The sequence below is a fragment of the Vipera ursinii genome (assembly GCF_947247035.1).
Source record: "Vipera ursinii genome assembly, chromosome: 2".
In the NCBI taxonomy this organism is placed as follows: domain Eukaryota; kingdom Metazoa; phylum Chordata; class Lepidosauria; order Squamata; family Viperidae; genus Vipera; species Vipera ursinii.
In genome coordinates, this window is record NC_139513.1 from 57,718,762 (window position 1) to 57,736,872 (window position 18,111).

Below are 18,111 nucleotides of genomic sequence, written 5' to 3' on the forward strand. Positions count from 1 at the left end.
ATCTACTTATATTCCCATAAAAAGCAGTCTAAAGTGACTCGTCAATTTATTGCCCAGTTGTTTCTGGGTGTCATAACCTCTGAACTACCTTGAGTTTCTTTGTATAAAGCTGAGGAGATTTATTCAATGAGTTTTGCAAAATCTCAGTAGATGTGTATTGTTAAAACAGGGCTCTTCTTCTCCAGCAATGTTTATTGGCATACTTTCTAATGCATATCTGTACAGTCCTGGGAAATCCTATGGTTAGAAACATTGTATTTAAGTCTCAGCCAATTATTTTCTGGCAGACCCGTAAAATTTGGGTGTAGCTTTCATTGCAGAATGGCAACATCAAATGCTAATTCTCAGTCCTATGAGTCTATGTGCTTTTGGCACATTAGATCAAAAGTTCTTTGTAACTTATGTTTGAAAGTCTGATTTTATTTTCCTTTTGTATTTCTTTGTGGTCAATCAACCATATTAGTCACCATTGCCTGAGACTTGCATAACTTCAGTTTATAAAGAGAAATTATACTTCCAATACGGCCTTCCATCCTTCCGAGGTAGGTAAAATGAGGACCCAGATTGTTGGGGGCAATAAGCTGACTTTGTAATAATGCCGCTTGGGGGGGAGCCCAAATAAGCAGGCATATTTATTTATTTATTATTTAAATTTATATACTGCCCTATTCCCGTAGGACTCAAGGCGGTTTATAGGGAAAATTAAAATACATAGTATACAAATTAGAATCAATTAAAACTATTAATTAAATCACAGTCCCTGAAGTTAAACTAAAACCCGATTGAATTAAATTAAATTAAAACCCCTCAGTCTGGGCCAAACAGCTTGAAGAACCAGGTTTTCAAGTCCCGGCGAAATGAGCGAAGGTCGGGGGCAGTCCTGAGTTCCATGGGAAGTTGGTTCCATAGGGCCGGCGCGCCCACAGAGAACGGCCTTCCCCTGGGAATAACCCGCCGGCATTCCTTAACCGGCGGTACCCTGAGAAGGCCCTCCCTGGGAAGTTGATGATGGGAAGTTGATGCTGGCAGCAGGTGTTCCCTTAGATAATCCCTTAGATAATAGCTTAGGCTATTGCTAAGCACATTGATTTGTGTTTTAAATTGTAAGCCGCCCTGAGTCTTCGGAGAAGGGCGGGATATAAATGGGATTTTTTTTTAAAAAAATTACAGATTGTCTCCATTCATGTTCTAGGTATGTTCTTTCCAACATCCCAAAATATTGTGCAAACTCATTAAATAATGCAATGATTGGTAAGCAAATGGGGCACGATAGGTATCCTCTAGAAAATTTCATACAGATTGTTTGCAAGAAAATAATTCATTATATCAGGGTGGATAGAATGGTTGCAATCATAAAGTTTACCTAAAATAATTGGATAACTTGCTTACAGATTAAAAACATGTGTCAGCTGTATCCCTTTATATTTGAGGCCTTAGAATTAATTGCTGTCAGCATAGAGTAGACCAAACAAAAATAATTTGCCTCAGTTCACAGTAAAGACAAATCTAATAAGAATGAGGATAACTCTGTTTTCTGTTTTGTAAGTCAAGGAGTTAATCATACAGAATCCAAAAACTGAAGCAGAATACTATATAAGGCAAAAGCAATGGATCTGTATAAAATTATAAGTAATACTTTTGAAGATAGAGTTTTATATACAGTATATATATAAATACTTTGGCCACCTAATGAGAAGGAAGGACTCACTGGAGAAGAGTCTAATGCTGGGAAAGGTTGAGGGCAAGAGAAGAAGGGGACGACAGAGAATGAGGTGGCTGGATGGAGTCACTGAAGCAGTAGGCGTGAGCTTAAATGGACTCCAGAAGATGGTAGAGGACAGGAAGGCCTGGAGGAACGTTGTCCATGGGGTTGTTAAAAAGGTATCTTTTTATTGCATGGGTGAGAAACTCATGCTCCAATTTCATGTAGCCCTTAGCTCTGTTAATTAGGTAAGGAAAAAAAGAAAACTTTATTGGGGAAAAAATGGATCTCCCATATACTGTTGGCTCTAGTCTCAGCCATAGTTTGCTTTAATTACATTTACCGTGTAGCAATTCCTCCAACAGAATACCCTTGAGGAATGCTATAGAAGAAAAAAGACTGCTCACTCTTGCTGATGCTCTAAAAAATGCATGCAAAATGTGGTTGGTTTGTGCAACTGATGTTGCTACTTGATCACTTGGCTGTATAAAATTCAAAGGGATGATTTGATTCAAAGGAGATTCCATGACACACAACTTCAGATTAAATTTCAGAGGCGCTGAATCAATAATCAATGATTTTGCAAAGATTTTAAATGTTACATAAGTCAGTTTTTGTGAGTTTGCAAATAGTGCAAGTTTTGTATTTTTTCTTACACATATTTATCAATTTGTGTGTGTGTGCCTGAAATTACAGTATAGGTTCTTTAATAGTGACATGAATAGCTGGCTAATGATTTTTAACACCTCTGCAAAGCTACCTATCATTGGGGGGAAGACGGCAGTGTTGCTGTTGTTTGTGTCTCATCCTTCTGTTACAATTTGTTTAGTAGGGTTGCCTGGAAAGAGGGAAAAATAGAATGTCTCATTTACTCTACTGATGTATTCTTTAAATGTTGCTTGCCAATAGGCTGACCAGTGAGTAGGAGTGTGATACCAGTTCTCAGATCTTATGTCCAGTTTGTCTGCACTTCTTCAGCTCTTCTTACCCACTTATGTTCCTTCACTCTCCCCAATAAGCAAAACAACAACATCCTGTTTTGTTTCTGATACTTGTACCAGTTTGTTTTGGGTTGAATGATATGTCTTCTTCGTTGTATGAATAGACATCTATCTATCTGTCTTGTCTGTCTGTCTGTCTGTCTGTCTGTCTGTCTATCTATCTATCTATCTACCTATCTATCTACCTATCTACCTATCTACCTATCTACCTATCTATCTATCTATCTATCTATCTATCTATCTATCTATCTATCTATCTATCTATCTATCTATCTATCTATCTACCTATCTACCTATCTACCTATCCTGCTCAAAAAAATAAAGGGAACACAAGATAAGACATCCTACTATTAAATACAGTACATTGTGTTGTTTAAGTGTTACCTTTATTTTTTTGAGCAGTATATCTATCATCTTTATCATCTTTTAACAAAAAACGACAAGTATCAGAAAGAATTAATGATTAACCTTAACAGTTTCTTCTTCTAGAGCCGTGGTGGCGAACCTATGGCACGGATGCCACAGGTGGCATGCCGAGCCCTCTGTGTGGGCACACGCGCTGTTGCCCCAGTCCTAGGCCTTTAGCTGGGCTTCATAAAACCTGTTCGCTTTAGGCCTCCGCCACCGTGTGCAAAAAAAAAAAAGGTTCAATCAATCAATCAATTTCAACTTCTTGCGTGAAAAAAAAGTTCTTGCAAAGTTGGAATTGATTGATTGAACTTTTTAGTCCCACCCAGGCTGCCATTACCACTGCAGCCATGCCCACCCAATTGGACACACCCACCCAAAGGGCCACGCCCACCCAGCACCCGATGATATATAAGTGGGTTTTGGGTTGCAGTTTGGCCACTCGGTCTCTAAAAGGTTCGCCATCACTGTTCTAGAGATATGCAGTGCAAACTACAAATAGATCATGTCCCCAAAATTAGAGACAATGCCTATCAGTCTCCTGCCAGCTCCTCTGTTTTCTTCTGACCTGTCCAGTACAGATGCTCATCTGTTGAACTTGTTGTGTCTTTGCACATGAACCTTTATCCACCAGTTTACTGCATATTGCCTCTGATTCTCAGTTTCACCCTATCTATCTTTGATTCTTTTCAGATGTGTGCTAAGTCTTAGCTGTCTGTGAGATTGGGATAGAGAGAAACAGGTGTGGATCTGAGTGATAGTATCTTGAAAGGCCAGTATAGTTGGTCCATTAAGTTGGTTTCTAAGGCCTTTGTTAAATGAATTCATGCACACATACACACACACACTTACACACACTCTCTCTCTCACACACACACACACAAACACAAACATACCAAGATCAGAATTAGAGCCGCTGCCCTGATCATTGTAGGTCAACAAACTTAAACGGTTTCTCAGTTTAAGTTGAAACATGTCTATAAGGGAAGTCTACAGGTCTTACAACCTAGCTCACGGATTAATCTTTATATAGAGATTGCAACGTATGCAAAAATCAAGCAGAAACAAGTTAAGAGGGAATAATGGGTATGCTTTTTTTTACTGTTTTTAGAACATCTTTTCCAAATGCTTTGTAAGTGAAGATAGTGAGACAAAGCTCAGCATTTGACAAAACAGAACTGAAAACCTGGTGAGCTGCAGACTAATTAATAACAAATTCCAAGCACAATCTGACTTTATTTTATGAGCAAAGAAATAATTATCATTACATGCTGGATCCACAGACCATAAAATGAAACAGAGCAGCATGCCATGCAAGAATTTCATATCAGAGGAGCTGTAGATGATTCCTTTAATTTTCTTTTGAGGATAAATCCCTTTTTGGTTTTGAAAGAACACATTACATCTTTAATTTCCAGCTTACAAAACCTCACACATAGAGCAGAAAAAGAATTTGCACAGGAATCCAAATATGGAGATATTGAAAAATACTAGATTAGATGAACTGCGACAGAATAGCAGCAGGAGTTCAACTTTAAAAACAGCAGGATCTTGTTCTTTGCAGGCATGAGTGACATATTGCAAGCAAAATGGGGGATGAGGTAGGATGTTTAGCTGATAAATGCATGCTTTATATTCCAAAAGGATTTGATTTAAAAACTCTGTGAATGTAGCGGATGAATCCTATAGGCTTATATTTTGAAAGATTCATTCTTCCTCATTTGAATGAATAAAAAAAATAATGTTATCTTAAAGCAGGGATGGGCAATTAATTTTCCCAAAGGACCATATGAGAAACTGGGACTGTTATTGAGGGCTGAACCAATAGGGCTGTGAAGGTGTATAGCAGTGATGGCGAACCTTTTAAAGACCGAGTACCCAAACTGCAACCGAAAACCCACTTATGTATCATCAGGTGCCAGGTGGTCATGGCCTTTTGGGTGGGTGTGGCCAATTGGGTGGGCATGGCTGCAGTGGTAACGGCAGCCTGGGTGGGACTAAAAAGTTCAATCAATCAATTTCAACTTTGCGAGAACCTTTTTTTTCCCCACACGGTGGCGGAGGCCTAAAGCGAACAGGTTTTATTAAGCTCAGCTGAAGGCCTGGGGCAACAGCACACATGCCCACACAGAGGGCTCGGTGTGCCACCTGTGGCACCCGTGCCATAAGTTCGCCACCACGGGTGTATAGGAATGCATGCACATACATATATACAGTGGGGAAAAAAGTCATGTTCAAAATATAAACAATCCATACGGCTGGACAAAGACAGCTTAAGGACTCGGGAGCTATAAAATGTCCAGGTCTGATATAGGGTAAGTTTCAGAGGACAAGCAGCAGAAAGTTTAAGCTGGTGCTATTGAGATTTGTATGTCCTGTCTATATCAAAAATCTCCTGATGATTATAGTCTCCAGCTTTCCTAACCAACATGTCCAACAATAATGGTTGGCTGGGAATTCTGGGAACGAAGAGTACAAAACAAATGATTAAATTTTAATGTGCTTTCTGGTTCATGAAAAACAGAATGCTTTGTTTGCCTTGGGATATAGAAAAATGTAATTTCTCAAGTAACTCTAATTCAGAGAGGAATAACTATATTTGGTTCTCATCCTATCCTCTCAGTCATTATTCCATTTAGTCTTACGTAGTTAAAACATTTTAGTACGTGCATTGTATATTTTCCTCTTTCTTCCTCTTTCCACTTGTAGGCGTGACCTTTAATCTGTGATATAGATGTCCCTTTTATGTCTCATTTCATTTGCTTCATAAAATACAAGGTGGTGCGGTAGATTAGTGGTTAAGATGCTGGGCTTGTTGGCTGGCAAGCTGGCAGCCCAGGTTCCAGACCCAAGCACTACATGAAGGGGTGAACTCCCATTCTCCCCTCAGCTCCTGCCAACCTAGCAGTTTGAAAGCATGCAAATGGGAGTAGATAAATAGGTACCACTTCAGTGTGAAGGTAACAATGCTCCATGATGTCATGCTGGTCAAATGACCATGGAAATGTCTTTGAACAGTGTTGACTTAATGGCCTTGAAATGGAGATGAACACCACCCCCTATAGTCAGCAATGACTAGTAGAGTAAAATCCGTAGGGACTCCTTTACCTTTTTTACATATAATACAGCATGTTGAAAAAGCATGAGTATCATTTCAGAGATTGCTGGATTACATTTCCTAGGATGTCTCCCTATTGGACTTACTGGATGAGACTACTAGGAATTGTAGTTCGAAAACATTTGGTGTTCTTCTCTTTGAGGTGACTTTTAAATGCATCACCTTTTCCTATTTTTTTCTCTTGAACTTCCCAGGAAGGGCTTATTGCATTTTAATTATCATAAAAGGTTGCCAATATAAATAACTTTCTGTACACTGAAAACTAAAATGAAAAGGTTAAAATCTGACAAAGTAACTGGTGACTGTGATTCACACCTAATCATACATTTAAGCTACCATAATGCACTGTACACGAGGCTGGCTCAGAATATTATTCAAATATAATAGCTGGTCAAAAATACAATATTCCTGATGCTAATGGACATAAAATATTTTAGCAGCAAAATACCAGATCTTTGGGTATATTTGGCCAAAGATTTCCAAGTTCAAATAGAAAAATGGTTTTTCACCTGAGCCCCATATTACTCAGCTTCCACATGTCTTTGGGACTGTCTCTGTCCAAAGTTTAAAAAAAATGCATTGGGTTATCAGCACATGAAAGGTAAAAGGGTCAGGCATATTCTGAAAACAATTTTAATTAGGTGGGCTTTTTGTAGAGGAACCCAAAGATGACCTTGGAGAAGGTATGTGGGGACTGATAGTACAACATGAACTCAGCTTGCTAAAACACACACTTGATTTTAGCCAAAAGGCTGAGAAGTGATATGTATGTTCTTCTTGGAAAAATAAGAAAGGGTGAGAAAGAAACTCAACATTGTCCCACCTTGATTTTCTTTGGTATATGAGGAGAGAAGGGGAAATCCTTTAGACTTTCAAGATTGATGTTAGCCCTTTGAGGATCCTGCTAAAAGGAAATAATGATGTGATGGAGTTGAACTTGGTCTACTTTATCTATTAATGTAGACTTGCCTAGTTTCTGTTTCCACACCATGAGGTATGATGAGGTTTGCACCTCAAGAACTGTATATAAGAATATGTACACATGGAGAGCAAAGCATAAGAAACAAAGGATTTTACTAAGAATAATCTCTTGCAAATGATAATGAATTAAACTAAAGAAATATAACAAACTTTTAAAATATATATGATTTTCTGAATGTACAACTGCACAAGGATGCATAATGTATAATGAAATGAATCAAATGATTAGAAAACAAAGGAATGAAATAGCTTTGATATTCATTCATCCCTATAATTGAAGTGTGAACTATGTATATTATCCAAAGAATTGAAACAATAACTTGTGATGTTAATTCTACTAATCCAAACAGGATTTTCTCTATCTGTATAATGTATTTCCTTTTTTGTGTAATATATAACATGGTAAAATATATTATGATTGAGATGTCACATGATATGAACTGTGCAGGTTTTATTTTAGAAATAATATATATATAATTAAATATATTAACAAACTAAGCAAACACTGGGATGGAATAAGAAAAACTAAAACAGTTTTTATTGATAAAAGATCAAGCTTTCGTTGGCTAACTGCCAACATTGTCAGGATGGAAACGCTGGGGTGGGGAGATCATGTTTATACTGTTGGTGTCTGCACTCCACTCATGGAGCGTGTCACCAGTCTGTTTGTTGAGGCCAGCCGTATTCCTTTGAGTTGTCACGCATCCGTTTTTGCGGGATGTAGTTGTCTCTGGTTGTCTGTTGTCAAAAGTGGATTGCTGACAGTTCCATGTGTTATAGCCATAGCTCTAGTCATTGCCCGTGTTCTTATACCAGAGGTTCTAAATAGTTGTTTCTCTTCTTCCCTGTGTTCTACAATGCAGGGTGGTTGTATGTTTATGCAATCTTGATTTTAATACAATGAGGCGCTCTGTAAGTGCTTGCGCTGTTTACCTCCATATTGCACACATTGTTCCTCTTCCCAATTCCTTAGTGCCTGGTATGCAGGGGGGAGGTCTGTGTGCCAGTTGATAGAGGAGGGGTTTGAAAACCAAGCTTCCTTAAACAAGCGGCCGCCTGTAATGTTATCACTGGCAATTGCCTCAGTCCATGTTAGATTAAAGACATGGTTATGTGTAGCCATGTGTGCTCACATTTGTGAATATTGTTCTTGTCTTCTAATAGCGAGCTTGTGTTCGTGCACTGTATTCCTCAGTCATTTTGCCGTCTCCCCAATGTAATTGCAATTGCAATTTTGGAATTTAATTTAATTTAATTTAATAATTTGATTTCTATACCGCCCTTCTCCCGAAGGACTCAGGGCGGTGAACAGGGCAATACACAATAAAAATCAAATACAAAAATTAAAAAAACATTAAAAAACCATTAAACATCATGCCCATAAAATCAATACATATTAAGTTAAAAACTAATTTTAAAAACCCAACCCCATCCCATCAGACCAGGCCAGCTTGTTCGAAAAAGAATGTTTTAAGATCGCGCCGGAAGGATCAACCAGTAAGCAGTTCCAGAGGTCTGGCGCACCCACAGAGAACGCTCTCCCCCTGGGGGTCACCAATCGGCATTCTTTGATCGGCGGCACCCTGAGGAGGCCCTCTCTGTGGGAGCGCACTGGACGGAGGGAAGTTGACGCCGGTCGCAGGTGTTGCCATAGGTAATCCGGACCCATGCCATGAAGGGCTTTGTACGTCATAACTAACACCTTGAACCTCACCCGGAGAGCAACCGGTAGCCAATGCAGCTCGCGGAGCAGAGGTGTAACATGGGAGTATCGGGAAACTCCCAAGACGACTCGCGCGACTGCATTCTGCACCAGCTGGAGTCTCCGGGTGGACCTCAAGGGCAGCCCCATGTAGAGAGCATTACAGTAGTCTATACGAGAGGTCATGAGCGCATGAGTGACTGTGCGCAAGGCATCCCGGTCTAGATAGGGCCGCAACTGGCGCACCAGGCGAACCTGGGCAAAGGTCCCCCTAGTCACAGCTCCAATACGCTCTTCCAAAGAGAGCTGTGAGTCTAGAAGGACCCCAAAGTTGCGGGCCCTATCTACGGGGGGTAATAGCTCATCCCCCATGGCCAATGATGGAATAATTGGAATTTCCCGGGATGCCGGCACGAACAGCCACTCAGTCTTGTCAGGGTTGAGTCGAAGCCTGTTCCTCCCCATCCAGACCCGGACCGCCTCCAGGCAACGGGACATCACGTCGAGGGCATCACTGGGGTGGTTTGGGGTCGAAATAAAAAGCTGGGTATCATCAGCATATTGGTGATACCCAACTCCAAAACCACGAATGATCTCACCCAGCGGCTTCATATAGATGTTGAACAGGAGAGGCGAGAGAACCGATCCCTGAGGAACTCCACAAATGAGAGGTCTCAGGGTCGATCTCTGCCCCCCTGCTAACACCGACTGCGAACGTCCCAGGAGGTAAGAGGAGAACCACTGGAGAACTGTGCCTCCCACTCCTAACCCCCTGAGACATCGCAGCAGGATACCATGGTTGATGGTATCAAAAGCCGCTGAGAGGTCTAAAAGGACTAGGACAGAGGAACAACCCCTGTCCCGAGCCCGCCAGAGATCATTCACCAGCGCGACCAATGCCGTCTCCGTGCTGTACCCGGGCCTGAAACCCGATTGGTACGGGTCTAGGTAGTCAGCTTCCTCCAAGAACAAACATCTTGTACATGACCGAGGATTTTTCTACATTGGGGAGTGGATCTTTACAGTGCATGACACAAGCTCGTAAAGTCTGATGAGGTCTGTGGACAACACCGACCTTGTGAGGGGCTAGTATGTGCGCTGTGGCCTTGGATACACCATGGATATAAGGCAGTGTTATCCGTGATGTTAAGGCGTTTTCACATTGATGGCAGGTAGGTTCACCTGGCCTGCTGTATTGTATAATAATAATAATAATAATAATAATAATAATAATAATAATAATAATAATAATAATAATAATAATAATAATAATAATAATAATAATTTAATTTCTATACCACCCTTCTCTTGAAGGACTCAGGGCAATAAATACAATAAAAAATACAGTGTACAAACGTTAAGATAGAATTAAATATTAAGCCCAATTACAATAAAATTAATTAAAATTAATATTAAAATTCCCAAACCCCTCAGACCAGGCCAGCTGATTCAAATAAATAAGTTTTTAGATCACGGCGGAAGGAGCAAAGGTCAGAAGCTGTCCAGAGCTCAACCGGTAAACGGTTCCAAAGGTCTGGCGCACCCACAGAGAATGCCCTCCCCCTGGAGGCAGCCATTCGACACTCTCTGACCGACGGCACCCTGAGGAGGCCCTCTCTGTGGGAGCGCACTGGACGAAGGGAAGTTGATGCCGGTCTCAGGTGCTCCCGTAAGTAAACCGGACCCATGCTATTTAGGGCTTTATAGGTCATCACCAGCACTTTGAATCTCACCCGGAGGGCAACCAGAAGCCAATGCAGCTCGCGGAGTAGAGGTGTTACATGGGAGTATCGGGAGACCCCCAACACCACTCGCGCAGCTGCATTCTGCACCAGCTGAAGCCTCCACGTGGTCCTCAAGGGCAGCCCCATGTAGAGAGCATTGAAGTAGTCTAAACGAGAGGTCACGAACGCGTGAGTGACTGTACGCAAGGCATCCCAGTCCAGATAGGGTCGCAACTGGCACACCAGGCGAACCTGGGAAAAGGCCCCCCTAGTCACAGCTCCTATATGATCTTCCAAGTAGAGCTGTGAATCTAGGAGGACACCCAATTTGCGAGCCCTATCTATGGGGGGTAATAGCTCACCCCCCATAGTTAGAGGTGGAATAATCTGAATTTCCCAAGATGCCGACCTGCACAACCACTCAGTCTTGTCAGGATTGAGCCGAAGCCTGTTCCTCCCCATCCAGACCCTAACCGCCTTAAGGCAACGGGACATCACATCGAGGGCATCACTGGGGTGGTTTGGGGTAGAGATGAAGAGCTGGGTATCATCAGCATACTGATGACACCCAACCCCAAAACCATGAATGATCTCACCCAGTGGCTTCATATAGATGTTGAACAGGAGAGGCGAGAGGATCGACCCCTGAGGGACTCCACAAATGAGAGGCCTCAAGGCCAACCTCTGCCCTCCTGCCAACACCGATTGCGAACGTCCCAGGAGGTAGGAGGAGAACCACTGCAAGACAGTGCCTCCCACTCCCAACCCCCTGAGACACTGCAGTAAGATACCATGGTCGATGGTATCAAAAGCCACTGAGAGGTCTAACAGGACTAGGACAGAGGAACAACCCCTGTCCCGAGCCCGCCAGAGATCATTCACCAGCGCGACCAATGCCGTCTCCGTGCTGTACCTGGGCCTAAAGCCCGATTGGTACGGGTTCAGATAATCAGCTTCCTCCAGGAACAAAGGGAGCTGATGCACCACCACGCTTTCAACAACCTTTGCAAGAAAGCGAAGGTTGGAGACCGGACGATAGTTTAAAAAGTTTTACAATACATTTTGACTTTAATCCCCCCTCCCCCACCCCTATCCAACCCTCCCTATCCCTCTCCCCCACTCCCTCCCCCCCCGACTTCCCAGAGCTAAATACAGGGCATAAAATCAAAAAACAAACATAAACACCCCTATGTTATCAACAATAAACTATAAATTCTATCTCTCTCTAGCTCATTTAAAATGAATACAAACAATATTAACATTAAAAATAAAGTAGAGGGGGGAAAAAAGGAAAACAGAAAAAGAGCTTTACTCAAAATAAATTTTCTTAATCCCAGTCCTTATTCATATTAATTTCAAAAAAAAGAAAAAAGAAAAGAAAAAAAACCAAAAAAACTTTCACCTGCTATTTGCATTCTCCCACCTTTCTCTAATTTCCAAACAAATTCTCAGTTACACGCCAAAAGCGCCTATCTCTGTTAATCTTAATAATCTCCAACCAAACTAAACTACGATCAAAAATAGTTCTTGCATGTATCACGCCAAATGTCTCGCAGTTCCAAATCATCCTTAAGTTCAAATAAAAGTTCAAATACAAAGAATATATAAAAAAAAGATTTAGGCAATCTCTAAGACAACTTATTGTTAATTAGGAGCTTACATACCCATTCTTAGTTACACATACTTTAAGTCCATAACCCTAATATACTTTTCTAGCAAGCAATCTTAAATTGTGTAAAATATTAACAAAAAGAAAAAAAAACTTCTTTCTCCTCTATAATAATTTTACTCCATTGACATTCTAATCTAAAAATTAATCAGCAATCTTAACGCCCCAAAACTTTTGGAGCACCTCTGTCATTACCCCCAAAACTTCTTTAGACCGCTCTTCACTGTAAGCACACTTTGAAGATTCCATAACTTTCTGCTGGTCTTGCTCTTGCTCTCGTCTCGCTCTTCTTAGGGCGGCACGCGTCATCTTCTGGCCTCCTACAGCAACCAATGAAACTGTGACTTGATCCCCTCCAGCACCATTGTCCTTGAGGCTTTCCCCCACCGTATCCTTTTGCAGCTTCCAAAAATGATAAGGGGGTTGCTTTTAACACATTACTATAAAAATCACGTGCCTGAGCCACAGTAACCAAACGATGTCTTTTACCTTCATGCGTCGCCACCAATCCAACTGGAATCTCCCATCTAAACTTAATATCACGTTTCTTAAGTTCCTGTACCAAAAATGCAAAATCTTTCCTTCTCCTTAAGATCTTCGGAGGGATCTCTTTTAAAACCAAAACTTCTTGCTCAGCCACTACCAAATTAGTATCATAAGCAGCTTGAATGACTTCATCTCTCATTACTCTCTTTGTAAAATAGACCACCACATCTCTGGGTAACTTCCTCTGTCTTGCAATCCATGAATTTACACGAAAAACTTTGTCCATATTTCCCTCAATTTCAGATGCTGACTGACCCAGTACCCCTTCCAGAGCCTCAGAAATCAGCTGCTTTAAATCTTCTTTACCATTCTCCTTTAAACCCCTAATTCTAATAGCATACTGCATCTGATTATACTGAACAAGGCTCAATTCTTCGTACATTTTATCCCTTATATTTTCATTTTCTAATACCTTTGCTTCTAATATAGAGTTCTTTTGACTGAGATCCTCCACTTTTATATCCAGCTGTAGCACACATTCAGCTACGGATTCAACCTTAGACAAAATGCTCTCAGCTTCTCTTCTATCTTCTTCTCCAATTTCTCCATTTTCTCCTCCATTTTCTCCTCCAGCTTTTTCAACTTTTCATCCATCATATCAGACATCAATTGTGCATGCTTTCCAAAAGCGTCTTGTAAATCCTTAAGCGTCAGTGCCGGGGGAGATGCAGGAGGAAGCAAAGCTTGCAATGAGGTCTCTTGCACCAGGGAAGACCCCGCATTCCGGAGAGCTTTAGAAGTTTTAGCCGCCATCTTCCCCCACTTTCACTTATTACTCACTTTCACTTTGAAGCTATAAAATCCATTGAGCTAGAGAGTAAAAATAAAGAGTCCACTTCACCTTGACCTCCTGTACCGCTCTGCCTGCATCTTGATAATCAAAAGTATTTCCTTTTGGCAGGGGTGGTTGCTAACGCCTGGCTCTGCTCCAATAATCCCAGAGCAGAGGCGCTGCGCAGCTCGGAGCAACCCAGGCTTCGGGGGGGCTCATCCTTCAGCCGCCCAAGCTCTCAGCTCAGGCGGCCCCAGAGAGCTCAACCCCTACCTGGGGCCTCACCCCCTCCTCTTCTCCCGAGGAGGGGGCTTCAAATCCATCTAAACAGCTGATCGGCGCTGTTTACGATGGAAAAACACAGCTGCGGAGCGGGCAGCCCGAAAACGGCTGTCTTCGGCGTTGCGTCGCCACCGGAAGTCCAAGACCGGACGATAGTTGTTTAAAACAGCTGGGTCCAGGGCAGGCTTCTTGAGGAGGGGTCTCACCACCGCCTCCTTCAAGGCGGTGGGAAAAATACCCTCACTCAAAGAAGCAGATATCACTGCCTGGAGCCAGCCTCGTGTCCCCTCCCGAGCCGCATAGACCAGCCAGGAGGGTCTTGTCCACATATCTCACCCCAAACCTGGGGTGATACGTGGACATCACCCGGGTCTCTAATTAAATATATGTACTGAGATAATCCAGACTCTCTCTTCTCTAGTGTATGCTTTCTTCTCTAGTGTATGCTGTCAACAAAAGTGCATATAGTCAAGGCTATGGTCTTCCCAGTTGCAATGTATGGCAGTGAAAGCTGGACCATAAGAAAGGCTGAGCGCCAAAGAATTGAAGCCTTTGAACTCTGGTGCTGGAGAAGACTCCTGCGAGTTCTTTGGACTGCAAGGCGATCAAACCGGTCAGTCCTAGAGAAGATCAACCCTGACTGCTCTAGAAGGCCAGATCCTGAAGCTAAAACTCAAATACTTTGGCCACCTAATGAGAAGGAAGGACTCACTGGAGAAGAGCCTAATGCTGGGAAAGATTGAGGGCAATAGAAGAAGGGGACGACAGAGAATGAGGTGGCTGGATGGAGTCACTGAAGCAGTAAGCGTGAGCTTAAATGGACTCCAGAAGATGGTAGAGGACAGGAGGGCCTGGAGGAACATTGTCCATAGGGTCGCGATGGGTCGGACACGACTTCACAACTAACAACAACAACAGGCTATATTGAACAGGGAAAAGGTCTTATCCAAAACCATGTATATATAAGTGTTACTTTATTTCTGCACCAGATCCAAGGATATTATTTGCCTAAAAGTCAACAGATATGTCTTCTGCAGACATTTGCCCTGAGTGTGGATTATTTGCTGAGGACTGGCACCTTTTAAACAAAATCTGCAGTGGATGAAACTTATTTTGAATGCTCATCTTAAGAGTGCTCTGAACAGTATTTAATCTATCAAAATGCTGCCATGCCACAAGCTTTTTAACAGAATAATAACACAAAAACAGAATAACAGAGCTAGAAGGGACCTTGGAGGTCTTCTAGTCCAACCTCTGCTCATGTATTCATCTCATGTAGAGTCTAAATGTTTTAGATAAACATCTTATAGTTCTCTTGTCTGGAGACATCTCTTTCCTTGTGCACAACTTGTATGTTAATTGGCTAAATGAATTAATTGTTACATGAACTTGGGCAAAGTAGATAACAATGGTAACTGTCAGCTTCATTATGATTACATTAATAGTGATTGTTTACTACATTTTCTATGATGGCATTTATTACAAGCGTTACACTACACATATTATTATGTATATTATTTCATAATATTTGTTATGCTTTGATATATTATGTATTTTATGAACTTTGCAGATGAGAAGCGGTATATGAGCATATATATGGAAGGGATTAATTGTTCTCTCATTCAGGTGGTCAAAGATTAGTGGCAATAATATTTCCAAATGGTAGTATTTTTCACAATTATAACATATAAAGGTTCTACAGTATTTTATTGATGAATGAAAAGATAATCATCACTGGATTTATTTCATATTAAATTACATGTCAATGATCCCTTGACAGCATTAATTTCATTAACATTTAGTTCTTCTATTCCTTGATTTTAAGCTCTGCTCTTTCAAGTTTGTAATATGAAATCTCCCAAAGCTGCTGAACAAATTGAGCTAGATCCTGCAGAATCAAAATCTATATGTTCCACAGTTCATTTTAATGGTATAATTATGGTGTTTTTAACCTGTGGAAATGAAAGGTTATTATCCAATGTAGATGTTCTAAAAAGAAAACTAAAAATAAGCCTGTGTTTCTTTGGAATTTTATACAATATGTTTAGTGAGAGCTATCCTTGACCTTGGACACTGAATGATTATACCAAATAATATAGTGCTGCTATAGTTTTTCAAATCACAGAGTTACCTTTATGTGCAGTTTAGTAAAGGCTTAATTTAGATTTAGTGTGCTGTGTAGCTAATCAATGGTGGGAACTTAACTGACAGCAATTTAACATGATTGGGCAAGGTAATTGCATAATTACCAGTAGTGTTTATAAATGCAGAAGGATATTTTTATTGGGAGGGGAAAAAAACTAATTGCTTTCATACTAAGAAGAAAGCTAAATAAATAGGTTTGTTGTCACAGGTTAAGAGGATATACTCCCCTTCTTTAAGAAATATATTTGTTTAGTGGTTTTGATTTTCTGTTTTGTTTTAAAGCCCTATAACTTAGACTGCTGTGTAAATATAGCCAGTGTGTCAAATAGTGATTTTGAAATCTTTGCAGATCTCAACAGAACTGGCTTTTAGATGATCCAGAAGATATTTTGATGAATTTTAGATTATAGACTGAATAATGATATTTTAAGGGCTCCTCCATGTAATGTTGCTTTGTCCCAAGCCATTTCCATGGTTCTTTTGCTTCCTATTTTTCATAGATTTCTCTGTATCAAAAAGTTAATTGTGGATTTCAGTATAAAACTTACTAGATCATTCAATTACTCAAGTCCTTTCAGACATCAGTTTAGTCTCCCAGCAAAATGCCCCATCTACTGGCCGGTTTGATTATATCAAAGCTACCCCATTTTAAGTAGGTATTTTCAGTCCTTCTCACCATCTTCCTATCAAAGGAGAAGTTTTTTTTCCACCTTTTGAAATGCACTGTGTAGTTGACACTTTTCTCTTATTGGGAACTTCAGTCATTCTTTTCTAGCTCAGAACCTATTTTTGTGGAAGAGATTTCCCAACTCAAGGAATCCCATACAATGTATAATTTGGCCAAACAAATGTAATAGTTTTAAGAATGATTCCCAGGGATGTTTTCTAGCTGGCTTGGCCCAGTTCTTACAAACTAATTGTTAAATTTTCTTCTCTCTCTCCCTCTCTCCCTCTCTCTCTCTCTCTCTCTCTCTCTCTCTCTCTCTCTCTCTCTCTCACACACACACACACACACACACACACGAATGTACATGCATGCAATCATCACAGATAAATGTTTTCCTATCTATTAACAATCCCTCATCAATAAGACAACTGGTTTTCTTTCTTAAGTTTTAAAACACAAAGGATATCTGTTCTTGTAGCATCAACAAGTGACAACTTAAACCAGCCTCTCATTATCATTCTGATATGTCACACAGAAGAACCCTGAAGCCAAATACCAAATCATATGTGCCTAAATTTCAATCTTCCCTACTCACGATGGTGTTTCTGCTGCCAAGAGCATTCTAGGAAATGTAGTATAGGGGCAGCTGGACTTGGAAAGGGTTAGTTTCCTCCTGGAAAACTGATTTATTTTCTTTGATATAATTCCTCCAAGAGTAGTTTTCTTTTTCTTGAGAAAGAACAGGTATAAAAACACTTATGTGGATGTGTACAAAAGAGCCTTTGGATCTGGGGTAAATTCCTTCCCAGGTAGAGTAAAGAAACCCCTTGGAAATAAAGAGCTTCAATGTGGAAGTGCAGACTCAAGCAAACTTCATTCAGGTTTAAGATACACTGTTCATTTTTTCTCACTATCTTATTTGCTATCCGTCAGAAAGCATATGTAGTACACTTAAAATCATTTGCCAACCAATGAAACAATGAATGCAGGAAACCATAGCTGGTTCAGACCTTTGTATTTTATACAGTTTCTGCTTTGATGCATCGGTTTTGCTTAGTTTTTATGCTCCAGCAAAATGTTACATGTCAGCTTTGTTTTTCTTGACTAGATGATCCAGTCACTGTTGGAGGCACATGGCCACGGCAAAATCTCATGCAGTACATTGATCACCAATCCAACCTTTGCCTAGAATGTGATCCCCAGTTCCTTCAAGAGATCCAACTTTATCTGTCTTAAAGAAGAGGAGGAAGGAGTCATCTGAGATAACCAAGCATCAGAGCTTTAACACCAGAGCAGGTTCAATCCAAATTTATAAGTGTCCTACATAATGACTTGTGTGTGTGTGTGTGTGTGTGTGTGTGTGTGTGTGTATGAGTATATGTATATGTATGTAT

The 18,111-nt window shown here is 40.8% G+C and overlaps 1 protein-coding gene across 1 annotated transcript in view; it reads left to right on the forward strand.

The window, feature by feature from the left end:
- The window catches only part of ERC2 (ELKS/RAB6-interacting/CAST family member 2), a gene marked incomplete at its 5' end in the record, with an annotated part of 568,754 nt that extends 550,897 nt beyond the window's left edge, over window positions 1-17,857 (forward strand). The window contains one exon of the mRNA XM_083352921.1: window positions 17,826-17,857. The remainder of the gene's footprint in view (window positions 1-17,825) is intronic.
- Window positions 17,858-18,111: the final 254 nt, after the last annotated feature.